Genomic DNA, 26,897 nt, shown 5'->3' with positions numbered 1-26,897 from the left:
ATTAGACTTTATACATTGACAACGTAAGATTTTTTTACATCCTAAATCCATGATCCAAACTTCATAGTCGCTGATCGTTCCTCCCAGTGTTAGGGACTATACGCAGAGAAACTTTTAGTTTTGAGGGCAAAATTCATGGCCAAGAAACGCGTGAGTAAGCGGACTTCTCTAGGTAAATAATATTCTTCTTGGTTTATAGTTTTTTAAAATCTAAAGTGTGTTTTCCGTGAGTCATATTAGTGGTTAATCCGTAACGAATTAGTCGAGGTTGGATGAACCACACTTCAAAGCGTTACCGATTTATATGCCGTGAAAAAGCGTACCGGAAAATATTATAAGTAGAACCATTTCGCCGTTGTTCAGTGTAACCGTGTTGTCAGGAATTTTAATTAGTAAGCAATTTATCAAACTGCTTCGACATAAGAAGTAAATTGGGGCTGCTATTATATTATACTACTAGATGATGCCTGCGACTTCGTCCGTGTGGATTTAGGTTTTTTAAAGTCCCGCAAGTCACCCGCACGTCACCTGCGATATCCCACACCGTTAGCGCGGGAGCTGTGCGGGTCCAATTCTGAGCGCAACTAAATTTTAGAGAAATCCTTCTTACCAATGCAATCTAATAAGAAAAGACAGACAAACTTAATTTAATTTATTACTTTCATTAGAATCCATGCCTACTTCAAGTACAGTACCTACACGGCCGAAAGTAATGTACATCAATCTTTAGAAAGAGATATCAAATTTGTAGAGCACTGTCTCTGTCGTTGAGACCGACAAAACGTCACATAGGTATGAGTGACAGAGACAACGCTCTACAAAGCCGAAATGTCATTCTAAAGGCCGATGTACATTACTTTCGGTAGCGTACTGTAGATACCTAATTTAAATGACGACCTCCCTGGCGCAGTGGTAAGCGCTGTGGTCTTTTTAGTAGGAGGTCCCTGGTTCGATTCCTGTTAGGGGTTTGGAAATTTATAATTTCTAAATCTAAATTTGTCTGGTGCGATTCAGTGGGAGGCTTCAGCCGTGGCTAGTTACCACCCTACCGACAAAGCCGTGCCGCCAAGCGATTTAGCGTTCCGGTACGATGCCGTGTAGAAACCAAAGAGGTATGGGTGTAATACCCCTTCCAGTTTAACTCGCTCCCATCTTAGACTGCATCCTCACCAGGTGAGATTGTAGTCAAGGGCTAACTTGTATCTAAATAAATAAATAAACCAAGCCTATATTTTTCTTTTAGTCTGTGACAGATATAGCTAATCGTGTTTATCAAGAATTTTCATGATCAGGTAATAATATCAAACTGCTCCACTAAAAGGAAGTACTTGTAGAGTATAAATGAGTATTTTTATGCGTAATTAGTTTACCAATACTTCCTCGTTCGCAGATTCCCAGCCAATTCATAATAATATTATGTAACTACGTATTAACTAACTATAGGGTGTTATTCTTGAGGCAAGTTTCCCACTGTTTTTTCTCGGTAGGAAGTAAGAACACGGATTCATTACTTCCTTCCCTTCTTCATGTTTTTGCTAGCGTTCTAATTAGAATTAGAATTAGAATTTGTTTATTGATCACTTGGTACACAATCAATTAATTTAATAAACCACTATAATAATTAATAATCATTAAAATAATATGTGTAAACAGAAACAACACAAATCGATAGAACTGCATTAGTGAAACACTGCGTCGCAATTCTATAAATAATCTCTATATAATTGATTACATACCTATAAATTATACCTGCCTAAGGGTTTGTTATCCAATAGGAGACCGACGTATTAACACTATAGGCTATCTCCTCTTCGCATCGTGAATAACTTATCAAAATCCAATAAAAATATCAATGAATGAATGAAATCAAAATTGTGGTCACGCATTCACTGTGACAATGGAGGTTGGCAGACATAAACCCTGTGACGTCATCAATACTATTGACGTCACTCGACATCAATGCTTTAGCGGTTAGCAGTGCAATTTTATTAAGACATGATGTTATTTAATGAAATAATTTTCCTTTTACTTGTTTTGTAGAGCATTTTCAGTCTTCCTATAAATTTTGTAAAATGCTGAAATTTCTCAAAGTAGGTAGTTTATAAATTATGATCATCATCAACCGATAGACGTCCACTGCTGGACATAGGTCTCTTGTAGGGACTTCCATACGCCTTTCGCGCCGCCTGAATTCTGCGGCTCCCTGCGACTCGTTTGATGTCGTTGAATAGCTTAGCGCAGAGGTTCCCAATTTTATTTGGCCATGGAACCCTAATTGATCATACTTTTTTTGGCGGCACCCTAGCTGGCTATTTTAATAATGATAAATAATTATTATTATAAGTATTGCAAAACTGTAATGACGTAACGCCAAGCGAACACGGAACCCCAGGGTTCCGCGGACCACAAATTGGGAATCGCTGGCTTAGCGAGTTGCGAAGCTGAGTTGGCAAATGGGCAAGGCATGTAGTTCGAAAAACCGATACCTAGAGGCCTTATTAGAGTTATAGAATTGCGACCTCGCACGAAAAGCGCAGCGTTGGAAGACCTCCCACTAGGTGGGTACACGTCATCGAACGACAACAAGAGGTCCAGCTGTGGACGTCTATCAGTTAATAATGATGATGATGATGATGATGATGATGATGAATGATATTCATTGGTGTAAACATCTCAAACAGTAGAAAGTGGTAAAATCATCATTTTATTCAAATGGTTGAACAATTTGGCAAATCAATGATTTATTGGTATTTTAATAATATTATAATCACATTAAAATATAAAAACCTAATCTTTTGAGTATGATTGCGTTATCACTGTTATTCACTGATAAAATACCTTTAGGTACGTAGGTATGACAAAACACTATTTATTTTTATTTATTGTCAGCTTTATTCCTAGAATGGATACAGATTTTTTTAATATGAGCCTCAATAGCTCAACCGGTATAGGAGTGGACTGAAAACCGAAAGGTCGACGGTTCAAATCCCGCCCGTTGCACTATTGTCGTACCTACTCCTAGCACAAGCTTGACGCTTAATTGGAGAGGAAAGGGGAATATTAGTCATTTAAAAAATGGCTAATATTCTTTTAAAAAATAAATAAAAAAAATTTAAAAAATATATAGTCCCGCAAATTGCTATTGCGCTGGAACCATGTCTCATTAACATCGAAATGACGTCATTTTGACGTCAGCCGAAATAAAAATATACCACTGAAATGGCGGCCATTAGCAATTTGCGGGACTTATAGTTCGCGACAGGTCGACATGGCTATCGGGGTATGAGGTGAGCGGAGGTACATATTACACGCCCCGCTTGTCCCCGCGACGGGTTTCGCAAAGTCTAGTGATATTTCAGGAACATTGCACAAATACCTCCCTGGCGCAGTGGTGAGCACTGTGGTCTTAATAGTGGGAGGTCCCGGGTTCGATTCCTGGCAGGGGTTTGGAATTTTGTAATTTCTAAATTTCTGGTCTGGTCTGGTGGGAGGCTTCGGCCGTGGCTAGTTACCACCCTACCGGCAAAGCCGTGCCGCCAAGCGATTTAGCGTTCCGGTACGATGCCGTGTAGAAACCAAAGGGGTATGGGTTTAATAAAAACTGCCATACCCCTTCCAGGTTAGCCCGCTATCATCTTAGACTGCATCATCACTTACCACCAGGTGAGATTGCAGTCAAGGGCTAACTTGTATCTGAATTAAAAAAAAAAAAAAAAAAAAACATTACTATTCCGAGCGTAGTTGCGTAACAGAGGAACGTGGTGATAATGCAGAAAATAACTGCTAAGTATTTAATTGGTATGCCGACCTTGACTTTGTTGTGATAAGAAGCCGTGTGATGAACACGTCTGTTCTGTACAACTCTGGATAAGAGTTTTTTTAAGATTCCACCTCAAAAGGAAAGAAGGAACCCTTATAGGATCACTTCGTTCTCTGTTCGTCTGTCGTGTCTGTCAAGGAAACCTATAGGGACTTCTCGTTGACCTAGAATCATGAAATTAGGCAGGTAGGTAGGTCTTATTGCTCAAGTAAAGGAAAAAAATCCAAAAACTATGAATTTGTCGTTACTTTACAAAAAAAAATGTGTTCATAGATAAATAATTCATCATGATCAACCCATCACCGGCTCACTACAGAGCACAGTAGGGCGATTGTCTAAAACCTGCATCAATCATTATTACAATCTCAATTGTTCTGATTGGCTGAATTTGTGCGATTCTTGTAGCAACAATGCATTGTGGCCAATAGTGAGCGAGCATTAACCAATCAGAGATGATTGCGATCGTGACATTGTAGCTGTCAAACAACCGCGGTAGGGCCACAGGTCTCCTATCAGAGTGAGAAGGGTTTTGGCCATAGTCTACCACGCTGGCCAAGTGCGGATTGGCAGACATCACACACCTTTGAGAACATTTTGGAGAACTCTCAGGCATGCAGGTTTCCTCACGATGTTTTCCTTCACCGTTAAAGCAAGTGATATTTTAATTACTTAAAAACGCACATAACTCCGAAAAGTTAGAGGTGCGTGCCCGGGATCGAACCCCCGACCTCCGATTGGAAGGCGGGCGTCCTAACCACAAGGCTATCACAGCTTTTAATATAAGAATAATATAAAAATTTAATATAAAAGAGATAAATATATTCTAAAACAGATTTTTATTTATTTTTATGCATAATAGTTTTTGATTTATCATGCAAAATGTCGAAAAAAAATACCCCAGTACGAAACCCTCGATGCGCGAGTCTGACTCGCACTTAGCTGGTTTTTGAACTCTATCTCGCAAAAAACCAAAATTAGATCGTATCCAGTCATATCCGTAGTATAAACACATGAAACACTAAGGAAACAAAATGAGTAAATCAATTTGTGGGTGTAAAGTGGGAATATGAGTCAACTTCTGAAAAACGCCTGTATGTCTGAATCACAGCGATGTGCGTGGACTACTTTTCAGTTTATCATCAAAACGAAACAAAAGAGATGCTGTCTTTAGGGTTCCGTACAGACCTCAAAAGGAAAAACGAAACCCTTATAGGATCAGTTTGTTGTCTGTCTGTCTGTCAAGAAACCTCCAGGGTACTTCCCGTTGATTTAGAATCATGAAATTTGGCAGGTAGGTAGGTCTTGTAGCAGATATAAGGGGAAACATCTGAAAACCGTGAATTTAGGGTTGCATCACACAAAAAAAATATATTGAGGTCATGAACTAATAATCAGTATTTTCAATTTTCCAAGTACTTATATAGTTATCTATATCAAGTGGGATATCATAATATAATATGAAAGGGCTTTAAGGGATTTTTATATATTTTTATGCTATGCATCATAGTTTTGAATTATCGTGCAAAATATCGAAAAATTGACATGCACTTGGCCGGTTTTTCCCTTCATATTTTAAAGGGAAACCAAAATGATATCATATTACCATTTTACCTATTCAATCGCATTTTGCTCTCAATAATTTGCACATTACAATCGCAGTTGTAAGTATTTGAGTTTAGAATACAAAATATCCTACTCTACCACCACCTGCGCCGGCGCCTCCGCCCTCGCACCAAACACCTAAACCGTTCCAAAAACATTGAAATAACCCATAATACCTACACAATAAAGTCTATTTTCGTATTTAATTTTATTCGCTTCAGTTGCGCACTGTACTTTAACATAAACTTTAAAACCATAATAGCTGCTGTCGATGAGAATTCGCGCAACCTCCATTCGCCTAACGTACGATCTTTAAAGCCTTAAAGCTTTATCGTTACGAGCTTTTATCGCTTGTCAATTTTTCCCATTGTACGCGTGATCGACAAGGACGATTATTCATACCGTTTAGCTTTATTGCAGTAATAAATAGTGAATTTAGTTAATACTGAGTGACATAGTTAGCGAAACCCACGCGGACCTGTCGATCAATTAGCCAGGTACAGGGTACAAGTTATAATTACTTGACTTGACTTGCGGTACTTGACTAACAATAGCTTAGTGAGTTCGGAGGTGGACTGAAATACATAGTTTTATAAGAAGTTTATGTAAAACGAAGCGGTGATAGTCAAGTCGTTAAGGCGTCGGCTTTCTATTCGAGAGGTTGGGGGTTCGATCCCGGGCATGCATCGCTAACTTTTCGGAGTTGTGTGCGTTTAATTATTATCACTTGGTTAAAAGTGAAGCAAAACATCGTAATGATACTTGCATGACAGAGATTTCTCCATAATGTTCTCAAAAGTACCTATATGAAGTCTGCCAATACGCACCGGGCCAGTATGGCAGACTACGGCCTAAGCCCTTTTCATTCCGCGAGGAGACCCATGCTCAGTAGTGGACCGGCGATGGGTTGATCATAATAAAAGACAAAAAATGTTAATATTGAGTGACATAGTTATCTAAACCCACGCTTATCTATCTGTCGATCAATTAGCCAGGTACATGGTACAAGTTATAGTTACTTGACTTGACTTGTGGTAGGTACTTGACTAACAATAGCTTAGTGATTTCGGAGGCGGACTTAAATCCATGTTTTCATAAGAAATTGAATTTACCGTTTGGAACGGCTATTGCAAATTTAGTACGACGCACGGAAAAATCTAAATCTTTTAGTCGCGAGAAAAGCCAATTTTAAAGTAAAAAAAACCGGCCAAGTGCGAGTCAGGCTCGCGCAATGAGGGTTCCGTACTACAGTCGTATTTTTTCGACATTTTGCACGATAATTCAAAAACTATGATGCATAAAAATCTGTTTTAGAATGTACAGGTGAAGACCTTTCATATGATACCCCACTTGATATAGTCACTCACTTCGAAAGTTGAAAATACTATTTATTAGTTCATGACCACAATTTTTTTTGTGTGATGTAACCACAAATTCACGGTTTTCAGATTTTTCCCCAAATGTCAGCTATAAGATCTACCTACCTGCCAAATTTCATGATTCTAGGTCAACGGGAAGTACCCTGTAGGTTTCTTGACAGACAGATGGACAGACAGACAGACAGACAGACAGACAGACAGACAGACAGACAGACAGACAGACAGACAGACAGACAGACAGACAGACAGACAGACAGACAGACAGACAGACAGACAACAAAGTGATCCTATAAGGGTTCCGTTTTTCCTTTTGAGGTACGGAACCCTAAAAAAACAAAATAGGTACCTAATCATTGTTCGGATTTGAAGGAAATATTGAAAATTATTATTATTTACCATTGTTTAATGAAAAATAAAGAAAGAGTGAAAAAAAAACGTTTATTTTGTAAGTTGTGCCCACACATCACACGTTATGGGGTTATGGGGTCACATACAACAACATTTAGGTCAAATTGAAAATTGAAGACATTGAACGTTAAAAATGGGCAATAGTGAAGCGTTTATGGACTTGTTACTTTTTGACACAGCTTTTAAAACCTTTTGAAGCTAACCTAATCACCTTACGCAAAGCTAGCGTCTAGCACCGTGTGCATCACTTACCAAATGTGTAAAAAAACCGGCCAAGTGCGAGTCAGACTCGCGCTCCGAGGGTTCCGTACCACACAAGAAGTAAAACAGTAAGAATCAGCAAAAATAACTTTGTTTGTAGAGATCAAAAAAACTATGATAGTTAAAATAAAACTAATGCTTATTTTTATTTTTTTCTGTAAAATGTACATAAACTTCTGCTGACCGTAGGTAATTATTTTAGATTTTTGACTGGTAAACTTCGGAGATAAGCGCGAACGGTATTTTTTTCGACATTTTGCACGATAAATCAAAAACTATTATGCATGAAAACAAATAAAAATCTGTTTTCGAATATAAAGGTAAAGTTTTTTCATATGATACTTTACTTGGTACAGTTATCTTACTTCAAAAATTGAAAATACATACTAATTGTTTGTTCATGAACACATTTTTTTGTGATGTAACCACAAATTCACGGTTTTCAGATTTATTCCTTTACTAGCTGATGTTTTATTTATTTATTTAGCTGATGTCTGCGACTTCGTACGCGTGTATGTATTAAGGTAGCCTATGTCATTTTCCAGGTCTTTAACTATAACCATGCAAAAAATCACGTCTATCAGTTGCTCCGTTGCGACGTGATTGAAGGACAAACTAACAAACCAACAAACAAACACACTTTCGCATTTATAATATGGGTACTGACTTGTGCTATAAGACTTACCTACCTACCTAATTTCATGATTCTAGGGCAACGGCAAGTACCTACCCTATAGGTATTCTTGTCAGATACGACGGACGGACAGACAGACATACAACAAAGTGATCCTATAAGGGTTCCGTTTTTCCTTTTAAGGTACGGAACGCTAAAAATGAGCAAAAAACAATAGTTACCAAATGTTTGCTCGGCACAGTGTTGCGCTGTGCTAATGAGACGAGCAAAGCTGACAAGGTCGCTACTTGACGATGTTGCATGATCGTTTAATAAGCATTTCAGTTTAAATATACAAAACAACGCAAAAAGTTTAAATATGAACATTATTTCGAACTAGTAAAACCTAGATGATGTCCGGGCCTTCGTCTCCCGAGCTCTTTAATTTTCAATTGGGTATTTGACTACATCAAAAATAAATTATTTCTCAGTGATTATTAAATAGAGGGTCTTCCAAAATACGTAAAATCCACGTCCTTTGTTGGTTTTAAGTGTAATAACCATTTTTAATTATCAAAGAACGTCAAATGATTGTGACGTCACACACCGGTATTTCATAGAATATCGCATACTAAGCGCGCGTTTTGACGTTTGATAAAAAGTTACTGATTTGACTAGTTGTCAAATACCGTATTGTGTTTGTTTGTCTTTCAATAAGGTCACGATAGAGCAACGGATCGACTTAATTTTAAAACCCTATACTTAACTAAAACCATGCTAAAACCTATTAAGGTAATGTCAATGCAGACAGACACACTTGACGATTGAAACAAGCTGTAGGCCTATTTTAATAAATAATATGCAAATTAGGTATTGCGTTTAGAGCTGGCATACGAGCACTGCATTCACTTTGCACTAAATTCCATTTGAAATTCCAAAAAGACGCATTCCAATAAATTAACAATGCACAATGTCAACGCATTCCAGTTGGTACTTTAGTGTCCTACTATTGGACGATCTAAATTCCAGCTTGCGTAGCTTTAGGGCGTGGAAACCAAATTCCAGGAATACCTTCCGGTAGATAGGTATAGTGCATTCAATATTAGCTGGCGTGTTTCCAATTGAACGCAAACAATATAGATAATAAACCAAACACTCATTATAGAGCCCATTCATTTTTAAAGGAGCAGGTTCGACCTTACCTATTTTGTTGCAAACCAACCAGTGTTGATACTTTTGAATATTTATAGAATCTTCTTCTTCTTCTTCGTTCTGGGCTGGTTTCCGCACTTAAACGTTTCCGTCTGTTGTATTCATAGAATGTGTCAATATGTCAAGCGGGAAGTTTTCTTTCAGAGCACCATTCTCAATCAAAACTGCAATTAAATTAAAATAATCAGTAAAATACGTTCAAGAGAATTATTTGTGCATCACGACTTAGATGCTTGTTCAATACATTCAGATTATCGTCTTTATTATTTCCACGTGGCACTGTGGAAGGTGATTTCTCTCAAGGACGAAACATATCGAAAGACGAATTTTGCACTGACCTAACTAACTGAACTCTTCGAAGTTTAAAGAACAACTGAGTGGTATTTCTACTTGCTTATATTATTAAAAAGAAGATAATAAGGGAAAGTATCAAAACCGTTTGAAACGCGAAAGTGTTTACAAAGAATTCTCCCGCCACGACTTATTTATTCTATTGTTATTGCTAATGACGGTCTCAAGTGGAAACACGCAAGCTTATATTGAATGTACTTTACCTATACTAACAAATACCTATTGAAAGTTCTCCAGAGGTCATGAATTTTCCTTGTTAACGTAAACATGACCTTATATGGTAATTTTTTTTTTTGGTAATTAAGATTTCCAGATAAAATGACGTTAATTTATGCGAGAATGTTCAATGTTGTCGTATTGTAGATATTTTAGCTATGAAGGTCACTGACCCGTAAATATTTTTGGAGTAGGTTATTATTGTTTATTTTTTGTACTGACGACTTAAAAAATTTAGAAGGATCTGGGCACTTAGAGTACCTACTGCACCATTATCCCAAGAAAACTCTTACTATTATGTGATTATTAGCTAATACCAGCGACTTCGTACGCGTGGAATTAGGTTATTAAAAATCCCGTGGAAACTCTTTGATTTTCCGGGATAAAAAGCCTATGTCACTCTCCAGGCTTTTATCTATCTATACCCATGCAAAAAATCACGTCAATCCGTTGAACCGTGATTGAAGGACAAACCAACGCACACAAAACAGCGCACTTTGACTTTACTCAGACTTAAGATTGAGTTAAAACGAGACATATTTATATGAGAGATATAGCTCTGTCTCGTCTTGTGTGAGTCAGAGTGGGCTCTATAGATCTAAGCCTAAGACCCTTCAAGAAAGACCTTGCAAGACAAAGCGCGGCGCCAGAAACTTCGTATTTATTTTATTCATGAGCGCCAGAACACGCAGAATCGATCGAAATCTTTATTGTTTTGTCACAAGAACTAATACAATTTACAATTCGATTGGCATTGCGCGTTTAAGGGAATAGATTCCAAATGCGATGTTTTATTCAGTATCTGTACAAAGAGCTTGGGAAACGATAGAATTGCGAACCGATATGCGCACCTTGCGGACGATGGTAGAATCTTAATATGTTCGCGAAAACCACAGCGAATTCAGAAAGGGAAACGATCTGATAAACTGATAGAATTTTAAGTGTTCTTTCTTCTAATAATAATTCGCGTAATTCTTTATCGAATATATCAGGCACCAAAACACGCAGCAAATCGCCTATATCTCTATGCTAAATATATAAAAGGAAAAGGTGACTGACTGACTGACTGACTGACTGACTGACATAACAACGCACTGAAGAAGAAAGAAATATCAACGTTTTTCGATTAGGCCAGCAGAAGCAGGCGTTACTTTGCGGAAGTCCTTGATATGCAAGGAACCAAAAGCTAAATATACAAAAGGAAAAAGGTGACTGACTGACTGATCTATCAACACACGGTTCAAACTACTGGACGGATTGAGCTGAAATTTGGCATGCAGATAGCTATTATGATGCAGGCATCTGCTTATAAAGGATTTTTGGGGGTGAAATATGTGTAGTCCACGCGGACCAAGTTTCGGGCATAACCTAGTGTATAAACGTAAAAGAAGATCGCCGGCTGACTGCAGAGCATGGGTCTCCTCTCAGAGTGAGAAGGGTGTTGGCCATAGTCTACCACGCTGGCCATGTGCGGAAGTGCAGACTTCGTACACCTTTGAGTACATTGTGAAGAATTCTCAGGCATGCAGGTTTCCTCACGATGTTTTATTTCATCGTTAAAGCAAGTGATATCTACTTTTTAAAAGTATTTATATTTAAGGCGATTGTCTAAAACCTGCATCAATCATTATTACAATCTCAATTGTTCTGATTGGCTGAATTTGTGCGATTCTTGTTGCAACAATGCATTGTGGCCAATAGTGAGCGAGCATTAACCAATCAGAGATGATTGCGATCGTGACATTGTAGCTGTCAAACAACCGCGATAGGGCCACAGGTCTCCTATCAGAGTGAGAAGGGTTTTGGCCATAGTCTATCACGCTGGCCAAGTGCGGATGTGCAGACTTCGTACACCTTTGAGTACATTGTGAAGAACTCTTAGGCATGCAGGTTTCCTCACGATGTTTTCCTTCATCGTTAAAGCAAGTGATATCTACTTTTTTAAAAAATAGAGATAGCGAGTAAATGATCAGGCGGGTCACCTGATGTTAAGTGATTACCGCCGCCCATGAACATTTGCAGCACCAGAGGAACCGCCGATTCGTTGCCAGCCTTTTAGGAATTTGTTGGTCCGCCCCTTGAATAACCCCATGTTGTAATCTAGTGGGAATACCGCCGATGGGAGTTGGTTCCACAGTTTGCATGTGCGTGGAAAGAAGGATCTGGCACAGGTCTTAAAACGCACATAACTAGAAAAAGTTAGAGGTGCATGCCCGGGATCGAACCCTCGACCTGCGATTAGGAGGTCGTCCTAACCACTAGGCTATCACAGCTTGAGCTAAATGAACACGATCATTAACAATTTATCAATGACCGATCAGCTCTACGGGACTCTGCGTTTAAGGTGTCGTTAGATTATATCTCGAGTCACGACTATTAGCATTGGTATACACCAAGACAACTGACTGACTGACCCCGCAGCCACAACAATAACATAACTGTTTATCGTGGGAACCGATCGTTTAATCTCAAACAGAGATTACTAGACCGTAATGTCATTGTCAATGTTAATTTTGGAAAGTGTGGAAACTGGACAAACGGATTGGTTAGAGATTAATGTCTTAGGAGAGTCAAGTTCCCACCAATAAAATGGTGAAGTTCTGAAAATAATAACAATTCCTATAACATGTTAGAAAAATCTTATTTTATTTTTATTCTGATACAAGATTAGCCCTTGACTGCAATCTAACCTGGTGGTAAGTGATGAGGCTTATCTGGAAGGAGCATAGCAGTTTTTATTAAACCCGTATACCTTTGGTTTCTTTCTACACGACATCGTACCGGTACGAAATTAAAAAAAACAAGTCTCTTAATAATATGTGATTAGTGCTACTTTTTAATATCGTAATTACACATTTCGTCGATGTTTACTTTACTTGTTATGCACGAGCATAATATTGGAAATTATTTTTAAGGAGTAAAATTGTAACAGTCACCTATATTTGAAAACAATTAAATAAATTGAATTGAATCTAAATCATGGTCAAAAGTGGCCTTATGTACTTCATGTTTCATTTTGATATGTAACGAAGACATATGTAGTATCGCTAGATTTCCTGTAGCCAGTACCCGTAGTACAAGATTTTATGTCTCACCAAACCAAACCAAATTCGAGAGTCGAAATACTTCCGCGTTACAGTAAAATGGACCTAAACAGCCTTGAATTGAAGTCAAATATTCAATGCCACTGATTTTAATTTCGCAATGTTTCCGCTTGGAGCGCTGGCTGTAGAAGTGTAGACAAACTTGAGCTTTAAAACAAGGCGTTTAAGATCCAGTTTACTGTAACGCGGAAGTATTTCGACTCTCGAATTTGGTTTGGTTTGGTGAGCCGTAAAATCTTGTACTACGGCCCTACGGGTACAGATGCTAGCTCACCACGCCCTTTGTGTTTAGTCGATCGTCATCAACATCAACAATATTCTGATCGTGACCGTGTACTTGTCTTATCGTGATAAATGTCGGCAAAGGTTAACTTTGTTTTGATTTACTATTATTATCGCTATCGCTGAGTTTATGTTATGTCTTATTGACGGTCTTTACCATAATTTGGTTACTAGGGTATCAAATATCATGACAATCTTCTAAGCTTCATTTTTTTATTCAGATACAAGTTAGCCCTTGACTGCAATCTCACCTGATGGTAAGTGGTCATGTAGTCTTAAATGGAAGCCGTATAGAGTAGAGAGTACCATCCTCTTTCAAATTACTACACATATAATATTATACTTAAATGTAAAAGTGTTATCTTGTTTGTTGGTTTGTGCTTTAATCATGCCGCAGGCCATCTAAAGTGCTACTTTTCATCCCGGAAAATTTAGATTTTTGAGTTCTCACGAGATTTTTTACCCTTTGCTAAAAAAGTACTAGAAAAAGATAGATAAGGAATTTGGAAAGCCTCATTGCAAGAATTCAATACCGCAACATTTTAAAGTGACCGCTAGTAGTACGTCATATATTCTGTGCCGCTAGGCTCTAAAGTTCAACAAGAATAATGACGAATCAAGTCAACTCCAACCTTTCTAAGATGACCCCACTTCCTGGAAGTATGGCGACCAGGCGACTTATCCTTTAATTGCATTTTCAACACCTCACGCGCCATATTGCGTACAAAAACGTAAAGTTCAAAGACAATAGCCAGCGATTATTCACGCGCTGACAGCTATTACGGTAAACGCAGATTATATTCTGTTTCGGAAACACGCGTCAAAGTGAAATGTCAATTAAAAGCTAACCTTCAATCTGAGTCAAGGGTCCTTCCTTGAACCTTGCAGGGGTAAACTTACTCCGTTATTAATTTATTTATAGGAAAATTCAGATGAATCAGAGTTTTGGAGCTCTTAAAAACTGGTCGGCCATTTTGAAAACCTGCCTTTTTTAAAATTCATTATAGGTATACGCTTGACCACAATCACACCTGATGGAAAGTGATGATGTGGTCTAAGATTGGACGCCTTTACCTAGAAGATGCATATTCACTCTTGTTTTAAAGATACCCGGGTTGTAATTGGTAGGAAACACATATCGAGGAAGAGTAGGTAATCGCCTATCGCTAATTCAGTGTCTAAACACTTGGTCATTTGACATTTATTTTTAACTAGCTGACTAGCTGATGCCCGCGACTTCGTCCGCGTGGATTTACGTTTTTTGTGGGAATTATTTGATTTTCCGGGATAAAAAGATGCAAGTTATCTCTGTACCATATATAGATAATGGAGACTTCGTCCACATGGATATAGGTTTTTATAAAATCCTGTGGGAGGGGAGCTCTTTGATTTTCGGGGTAAAATAATATTCCCCTTTCCCCTCCAATTGAACGTTAAGCTTGTGCTATAAGTAGATACGACAATAGTGCAACGGTTTGGGTTTGAACCGGCGACCTTTCGGTTTTCAGTCCGCTTCTTAACCGTTGAGCTATCGAGGCTCTGAATATATTATGATCATTATATTATGTCACAATGATGTAATAAGTAATATTCTCTTCCTCATGCATGAGACAATAATACCCAAAAATGACAGCGACAATATGACGACATGACAACACTCGAGGAATATGACAGGTGGACACCGCCTTACCGACAGGTGATAGGGAAACAGACAAAAAAACTTAAATCCGCGTAGAAAAAGTCACAGGTATCATCTAGTAAGTCTAAATATAAAAAGGAAAAGGTGACTGACTGACTGACTGACTGATCTGTCAACGCACGGCTCAAACTACTAGACGGATCGGGCTGTTTGGCATGCTGATAGCTATTATGACGTAGGCATCCGCTTAGAAAAGATTTTTGGAAATTTCACCCCTAGGGGGATGAAATAGGGGTTTGAAATTTGTGTAGTCCATGTGGACGAAGTCGCGAGCATAAGCTAGTCGATAAATAACAAGAATAACTGGAACAATCGGTTTTTTTTAAAGCCAGGTCATGGCGTATTAAGGTGACGCAGTACGCTCGTCCTAACCTGTTTGCTTTTCACTTGACATTGTATGAGAAAGGTGAGAGGCACAATGATTTTCACTGAAATCAAGGGTTTAGGAAAAGTATTTTTGAGAAAAAAATACTAAATGTATGTTTGCAAAATAAAGATATTTCAACCAATGTATAAATAAACTATGTCTAATGTTAAATTGTTTCAGAATTTTCATACCCCTAATCTTATATTTATTTACGCCCAAAGTTGTCATAAATTTAGTGTTAAAATAGGAATCTTTTGAGGCTCGTAATTTTAAAATCAATATTTTTTCAATCCATACTAATACTATAAATGCGAAAGTTTGTCTGTCTGTCTGTCTGTCTGCTTGCTTTTCACGGCCCAACCGTTCAACCGATTTTTATGAAATTTGGTACAGAGTTAGCTTACATCCCGGGGAAGGACATAGGCTACTTTTTTCCCGGAAAATTAACGAGTTCCCACGGGATTTTTAAAAACATAAATCCACGCGGACGAAGTCGCGGGCATCCTCTAGTGTTTAATATATCAATAAACCTAGATAACGGCAAGACAAACCGATATAATACTTAGTTTTGAGCATAATTATCAAATAATGTAGTAATTACCCTCCTACGTTTGTATGAAGAAAGCACTGCAAACTGAGCCCACTTAAATTCACTCGATAAGTAATTTTGACATGAACACATCTGTATAAAGTGCCCTCACCATGAATGGCGATTATTACTGAGTCAGTGGCACGTCGCATGTGTCACTGTCAGTCATCGGTAGCCGGTTCGATTCCCGGTGAGTGTTATTGAGACACCCATAAGCGGCGCATCAGCGAGCGTGGAAGATGATTGATTTATTTCACGCGAGCCTTTTTTGTTGGATTTGGATTTTGACTTTTAAGTTCTTAATCTTTAATCTGCTAAGCTATAATATATTATCATATACTAGCTGATGCCCGCGACTTCGTTTGCGTGAAACTAATATTATAAAAGCGAAACTGTGTCTGTCTGTCTGCTTTATATATTCTGCATTTATATACAATTTGGTACAGAGGTAGCTTGCATCCCGATGCATGAAATTGATAAAGTCAAATTGTTATCCCGAAAAATCAAAGAGTTCCTACAGGATTTTAAAGAAAACCGAAATCCGTTTATCCGAGTTATACATATTTTATCTTACGGCTGGACTCACATTACTAAAACGCTAAAATACTTAAGTATAATTTTATTAATTTTGATTTAAATATTAATTAGAATGTCTTTTGTTACAGGTAAGTGGAGGATACCTACCCATCTACCAGTGGCGTGCACAGGAGTTCAAGCCAGGGTATGCATTTAGGTATGAACTTATTTTACGGCAGGTTAAAATGAAAAATAAGCATTGACTTATTACAATGAGGGTAAGCAGTGCGTTTATGCCTCTATGAGCTGCACGCCACTGCCATCTACGAGATTATCGATAATATTTACGAGAGAGCTTATCGATAAAATTGTGTAGTAAGTTAAGGTTGCTTTTACTTGAGCTTTTTACGTGTGCCCCGCCCCTCCTCCTCATACCCCGATTGCCATCTCGACCTGTCGTACTATATTTACATAACCCTAAAACTGCCACTGTACAATCACGTAATAAGTTTCCATATGGAGGGCTCGCCATAATACGAATAATTTCATCAATTAGAGACCTCGTAAACATCGCGAGGCAATTACGCCTTATATCGTGCTCATTAGGGTACTAAAGCTGCACGTTCATAGGCTACGTAGACGTGTAGGTCGTTCGCGAACATGTGTTGCGGAGTTCGTGAAGTTTCTATTCGTCCTTACTTACTACATTATCTACATTTTTTTTTTTTTAATATTGTTTTTTTTAAATATTACAATAAAACTTAAAGCTAGCCTTATCTAATTACTATATAAATCATGACCGCGTGGAATGGTGCCAAGAATACTGGCTGCATTTCCGCGCTGGACAGCCAGGCTGGTCCGTTGCGCAAAAAATGAGCCAGCCCTTCTGTCACCAGATGAGGCTATTAATCGCGGTGAAATGTCTCGTAAAAAATTTTTAGCACTAAGACTCCATGGCCCCAGGGTCTCCACGGCAAACGGCACAAAAATGTAACTCTCTATAAGAGAGGCATACTTGCACCGCTTGCCGTTTTCAGCTGTTTCTGCTGCGGCTCCCGGTCTTGATGCTGTCTTCCTGATATGACACGGGGCCAATGTGTCAACGCAAGTTGCGTCCCACATTAGCTCCCATCCCCGTTCCCAGGGAACCAGCGTCAATCCATCAGGGCTCTTGCCATCATCCCGACTAATCCCTGCCGGCTCAATGAGCGCAGGAATATTTATGGTGGCAAGAGCTCTTTTAATAATTATTTAACAGCTATTCTACATAATTATATGTAGTATAGCTGTACAATCTATATCTAAATATATTAAAGGAAAAGGTGACTCACTGAGGGGGTAAAATAAGAGTGTGAAATTTGTAGTAGTCTAGTATGAAAATAATTTAAAAGCACATAATGATTTTTGTCTCTAGCACCCATATTGTTTTAGGAAATTTATTTTAGGAATTGAATTTTCAAAAACCCTTCCTTAGCGGATGCCTACGTCATAATAGCTATCTGCATACCAAATTTTAACCCGATCCGTTCAATAGCTGTGCGTGATAGATCCAGTCAGTCAGTAAGTCACCTTTTCCTTTAATATATTTAGTTTGATATGTTTTTGTGAGGGACCTAGTAGAAAATTTTATTTATTTATTTATTTATTTTTATTATTCATGTACCAAAAATTGTAGTTACAAAGTAATAATAAATTAAGTAATTAAGAAATGTATTTGTTTCTATAATTACAGAGTATAAGTGACTCAAAAAAAATATTGCCTAAATTTGTTTTATTAATAGTAACTAAAGCTGTGTTACACATCTTCTAGACAGTGGAAGTTAAGCTTAATACATTATGAGGTCTTTTACAAATCATGATCGGCGAGATGAAATATTTATTTTGGAAAAAAGCCGATATTTATGACACCATTGTGTTCGGGACCCTTTGTTGATTTAAAATAATTATTTTAATGTTAAATACTCCTTAATGAAATGGAAGATAATTTGCTTAATAAGCGGAGGCTTTATATGAATACACTGTATGCAAGAAAAAAGTTACGCCGTCCCGCTGATGCAGTGGCGTGCAGGTCATAGAGGCATAAATGCACTGCTTACCCCAGTTGTAATAGCTCAATGCATATTTTTCATTATGACCTGCCAGTGAACAGGCTCCTACTTAACTAGTGCCTACCCTGGCTTCAAACCCTGTGCACGCTACTGCACTGATGGTAGGTACACTGTACAGCCCGCGGTCCCATGAAAAGAAATCATTATTATAATTAATTATCGTGTAGGTACTTTTGTCAAAGTACTGGACCAACGGATCAAAAAAAATTATTAAAAAGAAATAAAATAAGGCACCAAAAAATAACAGTATATTTGCCGTGACCGTGGGAGAATAATTGATCATAGGTATTATCATAGAGTAGCCGACCATTTCATGTAATGGTGACTTTCATGAAACATTAAACTGTTGGTTGACCATACTTAATAATAAGTAATAACTAGCTTATGCTCGCGACTTCGTCCGCGCGGACTATACAAATTTCAAACCCCTATTTCACTCCCTTAGGGGTTGAATTTTCAAAAATTCTTTCTTATCTGATGCCTACGCCATAATAGCTATCTGCATGCCAAAGATACGTCCAGCAGTTTGAACTATGCGTTGATAGATCAGTCAGTCAGTAACCTTTTCCTTTTATATATTTAGATTAAGCTTCCTTGGTTGGTAAGTTCCTTGTATATCATGGATTTCCGCAAAGAAGCGCCTGCTTCTGCTGGCCAAATCGATAAACGTTGATGTCTTCTTTCTTCTTCAGCCGTGTTGCTCGATGAAGCGGCGACATGAAAGAATGCCGACACGTGCGATGCTACGAATATAATTATTATAGTGTCATTTTGTGTTTTTGTGTAGCGCCAGAAATATCATTTTGTCTTCATTTTGCGCATGAGTCATGAAACAATATGGCAGTGCCTTGACAACTCATATAAGTAATTTTTTTTACAAAAAATATAAAAACCGACTTCGATACACAAACACTAAAAATTGAAAAATAATTTAATTTATTACCGAAAATATTATGTATACAAGAGTTAATATAGTTCCATAATAATACTTTTTGGTGCCGGTGCCAATTAGCTTTAGCTGCGCGAATTCATACTTTTATGAGACTCCACAATGGCACCTCATTGGCACCGACCCCAAAAAATATTATTATGGAACTTAATGAATATCAGAACCAAATTTAAATAGGACCAACTTTGAAGTATGCCCTTTCGAACAAAAAAAGAATTTTCAAAATCGGGCCAGGCGTCTTCGAGTAATCCGGTTACATACATAAAAAAAAAAGATTCCGACGAATTGAGAACCTCCTCCTTTTTTTGAAGTCGGTTAAAAAGACTCTGCTTACCCTTAGAACTGACGTGAGAAATAACTAGCGGAATGAATATAAATAAAAATATTTTTTATTCAATTAAAGTATTTTTGAATCGTCAACAGCATCTGAATAAAATCTTTTTGTGCTTAGTATCTACCTACTGTGGGCCGTGTCACGTGTGGTATAGTTGCGACAACGCATATCAATAGATTGCGATGCAAGTCGGTGACTGGATGGGTGATCGACTTTGGAAGTCCGAATTTGACCCTTTCGTTTCCTCCGTGTTTCGAAAATTATATTGTGTATCATATCAAAAACTTGATTAATTCTTATATTATGAAAGGATTCTGTATGATATTAGCGAAAAAGTAAAAGAAAATTACTGTTTTTTTCCTAGAGTCATAACAGAAAAACCATACGCGTCCCCATTAATAAATTCGCAAAACGTCGCGTTCCGGAACACATTCGCTGCTTTTAAAATATAACTCCTATTTTAATTTCTATAAAGTTTATTATGCTTTGACTGTTTATTATTTATTTTGCACTGCAAATATGGTTCTCTAATCTATTCAATTTATCGTAATTAAATCATGCCATTTTAAGCTCAAGTGTATGTAGGGAATAAAGTCCGTTTTGCATTGTATTTGTTAAATCGCGGCTAGAATTGAATCCCTAATCGGATGTCCAGTTTGAGCGAACCCGCATTTAAGGACATGGTCACACATGTAGCGGTTTTATCATTCATTGTTGTGTTTAAATGGTTCAATTATCAATAAAGATGTGCTTATCAAAATGGGAAGTTTATCTTGAACTAGCTGCCCTGGCGAACTTCGTTCCGCCTAACAGTCGATTAATTTTTTTAAAATTTTTCTCTCCGTAAGAACCATCCTCGTACTTCAAGGAATATTATAAAAAAAGAATTAGCGAAATCGGTTCAGCTGTTCTCGAGATTTGCGATGAGCAACACATTTAGTGATTCATTCTTATATTATAGATGGTAAAACCCGTGGTTTTAGCGCACAGTCGCAAGCCTACTGTTTAAATTTGTAGCGTGCACTAAAATTTAGAGTCTTTAAAATATGTAAAAAAAAAAAAAAAAGGATGCAGATACTCTATATTAAGTTTGGAGAAAGACAACGGAATCGGTGCCAATGTTAACTCAATTAATCATAGTTATTAGCAGCACATAAAATTATTCATTTCCGGAAAAAATCCGGGAAGCGGAAAAGTTGTTTTTAATAAAAATGCCTATATTGTGTTAGTAGCTGGCATTTTGCCAGGTTTTAGAAGAATGGTTGAATCTCGAGGATGTATGGTTTTTGCATAGCTATACGTTTCTTGAGATTCAATTTCATCTACTAGGTAAATACCTTGGCCTTCTCAGGCCTTGAGTGTTCAGGAAATTGTATTTATAAGCCTCAATAGCTCAACGGGTAGAGGAGTGGACTGAAAACCGAAAGGTCGACTTCAAACCCCGCCCGTTGCACTATTGTCGTTACTACTCCTAGCACAAGCTTGACGCTTAGTTGAAGAGCAAAGGGGAATATTAGTCATTTATCATGGCTAATAATCTTTTTAAAAAAAGCCGACTAAGTGCGAGTCAGGCTCGCACAAGGAGGGCTCCGTACTACAGTCGTATTTTTTCGACATTTTGTACGATAATTCAAAAACTATGATGCATAAAAATAAATAAAAAACTATTTTAGAATGTACAGGTGAAGACCTTTCATATGATACTCCACTTGATATAGGTATCTCACTTCGAAAGTTGAAAATACTAATTATTAGCTCATTACCACAATTTTTTTTTTTTTGTGTGATCTAACCCTAAATTCACGGTTTTCAGATTTTTCCCCAAATGTCAGCTATAAGATCTACCTACCTACCAAGTTTCATGATTGTAGGTCAACGGGAAGTACCCTGTAGGTTTCTTGACAGACAGACAGACAACATAGTGATCCTATAAGGGTTCCGTTTTTCCTTTTGAGGTACGGAACCTTAAAAATTGAGTGTTTTTTTAATTTTTTTTAATAAATCGCTCGATGGTTGCCCCACGCTTATCCGCGTGGACAGCGCCTGCGCATGTTGGCGTCAGGATGATGTGTGTACGCTACTTGAATACTTATCCTGGCAATAGTAGCCGACAGCAGTGGACTTAGGCATTATAAGGGCAGGAGGTCGACGTTGCAGGCGTAATTGATTGGTGGTGCAGTGTTGCATAAATAACGGGATGTTGCGACTAATCCACTAGGTCGACGATTGAATTGCAATTTTTCGCCTCATTAAGTACACTAGCGACCACCCACGGCCCGTGGATTTAGGTTTTATAAAAATTCCGTGGGAACTCTTTGTTTATCCGGTACAAAAATGCCTACAAAATAGTCTATTCAAGCCATATTAATTGTACTAAATTTCGTCAAAAACGGTTAATAGATGTGCCTTGAAAATCTAGCAGACAAACAGATATATAGACAGACAGACACAATCTTGCATTTATAATATTAGAATATACTATTTACTCTGTGTAAGATATTAGATATTAGTATGGATATGCATAATATCTTTTATGGACTATAGCGACCACCTGCGCTTGCGCTCTCGTGAGAATGTCGAAAATTCCGCCCTATTTAGATAAACGATAAAATAGATATCTAGATAGGCCTAGACAGTTTGTTTCCGTCTTTATTCTTTGTCTACATTACATTGACTTATCACTGCTACATTATGAAGGAAACAAAATTTCAGTTGTTTTTTTAGTAGTAGGATCTCCCTAATTATTACAAAAATAAAATAAGAGCTATTTTTAAACACAGTTAAGAAAGAAAAAGTTGATGAGACATGCATTACATATTAAAGTAAAATAAATATTTTATATTGATTTTACTTTTATAGTCGATTCAGTTAAAATAAGATCAATTCTCCAAATTCCATACCTACATTTTATTGATTTCGCGTGCGCTGTTTACATAAAATTGAAATAAAAATAGCGTATTTTTTTAATGAACAATAATTAAATTTCAATGAAACACACAATTAAGGGGAAGTAAATTAATAATTAAAGTTGATTGCACTTCTTGGGTCCTTGTATTTAAATATATACCCATGTATGGAAATTTGTGCTACAGAAAATTACCTTTATACCTAAATCAGGTTTATAAAAAGCTCAACAATTTTTATGACAATTTTTATTATTTTAATTTTTTAAAGAAAGTAGTATTTACGTAATACTCAGTGTCATAATTATATTCTTGTATAGAAACTGGATTTTTATTTTCTAAATTTCTCTAACATAACAAATCTGCCCCCCAATTGTGTAAGCATAACCATTTCATGGCTATCGCAATCGTCAAGAATTCTGCCCTTTGATTGGCTGTGAAATAATGTAAACAGCGAATGAACCAATCAAATGGCAGAATTTCTTGACGATTGCGATAGCCATGAAATGGTTATTCTTACACAATTGGGGGGCTGGTTTAAAATTAACTCGCTTAGCATTTTTATTTGCATCTCGCATGACTAGAGTCACTTTAACTTTTATTTTTTTATGATTGTTTTGTTATGGCTCTAATCTCTCCTGATGGTAAGTGACGATGTTAAAATAAATAGAAGAAGAACCCGCTGTTGATGAATATTGCGCCGATTCTCTTGTCTTTCTATAAACTAAATTTAGACTATCTGCATCTTTTTCTTTTTAATATTGCTAAAAAGGGACAGAACATGAATTTTACATTTAAAGACTCCAAATTTTAGTGCACGCTACAAACCATAGGCTCGCGACTGGCAGCCAAAGCTCTACATTAAATTTAAAACTGTCAAACTGTGTCTGTCCTTTTCATTTTACATTAGTAAGAAGAGGATGCGAATACTCTAAAATTTAGGTGGAAACAGTACCATGTATTAAGTTATAATAGTTGAGGAGTTGGCGGAAAATAGGTGTGGATACTTACCTCAAAATACTTATTTTTTAGAGTTTCGTACATCATAGGAAAAATGGAACACTTATAGGATCACTTCGTTGTCTATCTGTCTGTCGTATCTGTCAAGAAACCTATAGGGTAGGTACTTCCTGTTGACCCTTTTCGCGTTTTTTGTAGTATCATACCAGTAATTATCAGTACTATCACCTGTCTTCGTTATTGCTAGTGTTCTCGTTACACCCTGTATAGTCAAAAAAATCTACCTGAGCGACACCACGGCAGGAGGCTAGGGCGCGTCAGCTAATCTAACATAAACAATACTTAGATATAAACAAGAAGAAAAATATTATAATACTTGAACAAATGAAACGTCTACGAATCAGACATCTAATAACATCGCAGAAAGCGGGACAATGATCTTTGCAATTGTTTTAAAACAATGCCCTCCCTATAAGGAGCTGTGCCTTAAGCAAGATTCTAGCAATAACCATCCCAATATAAACTTTATTGCCCACGAAATAGGAACTAAAGTGGTTTGAAGTATTCTATTTAACCATAGTCAAAATCACAGCTTTCTTTTAATCCAGGACATGAATAAAGATACTTAATTTAATTGTTGCTACTTGTCATGTGTCTTGTGTGTCATGTTCTTTTAATTTTGTTTGTTTGTTTCTGATTTTTAGTGTTCCGTACCTCAAAAGGAAAAAAGGAACCCTTATAGGATCACTTTGTTGTCTGTCTGTCTGTCTGTCCGTCCGTCCGTCCGTCCGTCTGTCTGTCTGTCAAGAAACCTACAGGGTACTTCCCGTTGACAAAAAACATGAGGTAGGTAGGCGTGAATTTGTGGTTACATTACACAAAAAAAAAAGATCTTCACCTGTGCATTCTAAGACAGATTTTTATTTATTTTTATGCATCATAGTTTTTGAATTATCTTGTTGATTAGTTGTCTCTTGTCATGTGCGCTGACCATATCCATTTTAATTGTTTTACTACTTTTTCTACATCCTTAAATTTTGTTTTTCCCTTTATATTATCTTGTAGCTTTATTCTGTTACACATACAAGTAGGAAGTACTTCTTAATGCTCTAAATAAATTAATTTCCGTCCAACATCTTTTTAATTGAATAGATAGCCATAATACGTGGTTCTACTTAATAACAATTTCATAACTTTACATTCACACTCTCAACAAAAGGTTAGAAATTTAAAGCAATCTACAGACGTGCTAACAAGTTGGAGTTGGAATGAAGTTGGGAGTTTGCTTATTATTTAACCTCTGGTGCACCAAAGGAACGGCGAGCCCTGAAAAATTGTGTTACCGGATTTATTTTTTCATAGTTCTACAACTATGAAAAAATAAATCCAGTGCGCAAAACAAATAGTCCAATTCGAAATTGCAACATGACGATTTGAGGACTAAATACACAAGCCCGACTGAGATGTTTTGTCGCCAGAAAATGTATTCATTTTTATCGTAATCGTTAACAAATTCTGCAATAATTCCCAACTCGTTGCTACTTTTTAGCTCAACTCATTTCTCGCTAATCGTCGGCGGTCGGACGATTGCCTATAGGTGAGTAGTCGAAATGGTTAGAAATTGGGTTGTCTATAGACGCTGTTAGATGGAAGGTAGCAATCAGAACATCATAGATCGTATGTAACAGATTACGAGCGATAATTACCTACGCCTTACGAAATTTCCACGAATTCAATAAAAAACCAATGACTTCGCCTTTTCGCTAGTTCTCACGGCGATGTAATCTGACGTCGGATCTTTTAATTGTTGACTAAAGTTACACATTTCTTGATGATTATGAAATGGTCAAGTGTGAATTGACAGTTCTCTTACGCGAAGGAAAATAAAAATTAAAGTCCCAATGCTGGCTAAAGGCTCTCACGAAAGGAAAAGAGGGATTAGAACTAAATACCTACACTATAAATGCTCCCGACTGTACTCATTTAGCGGTATTTAGTATTTTATAACGCACATCTCAAACTACTGGACGGATTGGGCTGAAATTTGGCATAGACATCCGCTAAGAAAGGATTTTCGAAAATTCAATAGAATAGAATAGAATATATTCTTATTCAAGTAAACTTTTACAAGTGCTTTTGAATCGTCAACTAGTTTAATTTACCATTGGTTCGGGAATGCCGTTCCTACCGAGAATAACAAGCAAGAAACTCGGCGGTTGCTCTTTTCAAGTGTTTATTTACAATATTATTATACCTTATTAATCCTTAAAGAGGTAAAATAGGAGTTCGAAATTTATGTAGTCCAAGCGGCCGAAGTCACGAGCATAAGCTAGTTACTAAAAACAATTGTAAACTTTACCAAGGATCTCTAAAATCGTTTTGCATTCCATCACTGTGTTGCGCGTCTTTCTCACAATTCTTTACATTTTGATGAAATTGTATATTTTATAATAACACCTTTGAGCTTTGATTTAAGGTGACGCTGGATGCACGTCCGAACTGCTCGGCCCACGTGGGTAACCTGTATGCTATTTCACCTAACATTGTGATAGAAAGAGATAGACTCAGTGATGAGCAGTGTAGCGAGTGCATGCGCTCACACTAGCGTCCGGATATATTGATGATGGCACACAGATAGTTGGACAGATGTCACCGATGAATTTTTGTAAATATATGATTTATGAAGGAACTACTTATTTCAATTATTATTGTATAAGATTTTATGGAAGAGCGGGGTCGCCTGCCACGAGTACTCGTAGCAATACTAAAACAGTTACTGGGATGGTCCCAATTACTACGCACTATGTGAAATTGTTTTACCTACTGAAATAAATATTTTTTAATTTTTTTTTGAATGATAATGATTACCTACTTATCTTTTGATGAATACTATAAAATCTCACTTACATACATACCTATTAGGTAACTACTGCCTCAGCGTGTATAAACAACTCGTATATATTATAGAAATCCATACTTCTATGAAGTGTCTGTCTGTAATTTCGAAATAACTACCGCAAGCTCATAATATTGTTATTTGAACTGTACCATAACAGCTGAATCAAACGTTTTTAAAAACTGTCTGTCTGTCTGTCTGTTTGAACGGGCTAATCTTCGGAACGGCAGAACCTATTTTGACGGGACTTTTACAGACAAGTAGAGGATTAACAAAGGATACTTTTTTAACCGAGTTTTAAAAAAGGAGTTGTGTTTTTCTACCTATG

General features: G+C 37.2%; 1 protein-coding gene across 2 annotated transcripts in view; it reads left to right on the top strand.

The window, feature by feature from the left end:
• The window catches only part of pigs (pickled eggs), a 192,374-nt gene that overhangs the window by 91,319 nt on the left and 74,158 nt on the right, over positions 1–26,897 (top strand). The gene's annotated exons all lie outside the window — the stretch shown is intronic.

Source organism: Maniola hyperantus, chromosome 9 (assembly GCF_902806685.2).
Source record: "Maniola hyperantus chromosome 9, iAphHyp1.2, whole genome shotgun sequence".
In the NCBI taxonomy this organism is placed as follows: Eukaryota; Metazoa; Arthropoda; class Insecta; order Lepidoptera; family Nymphalidae; genus Maniola; species Maniola hyperantus.
Note: the sequence above shows the minus strand (reverse complement) of the source record. Positions and strands in the feature narration are given on the sequence as shown.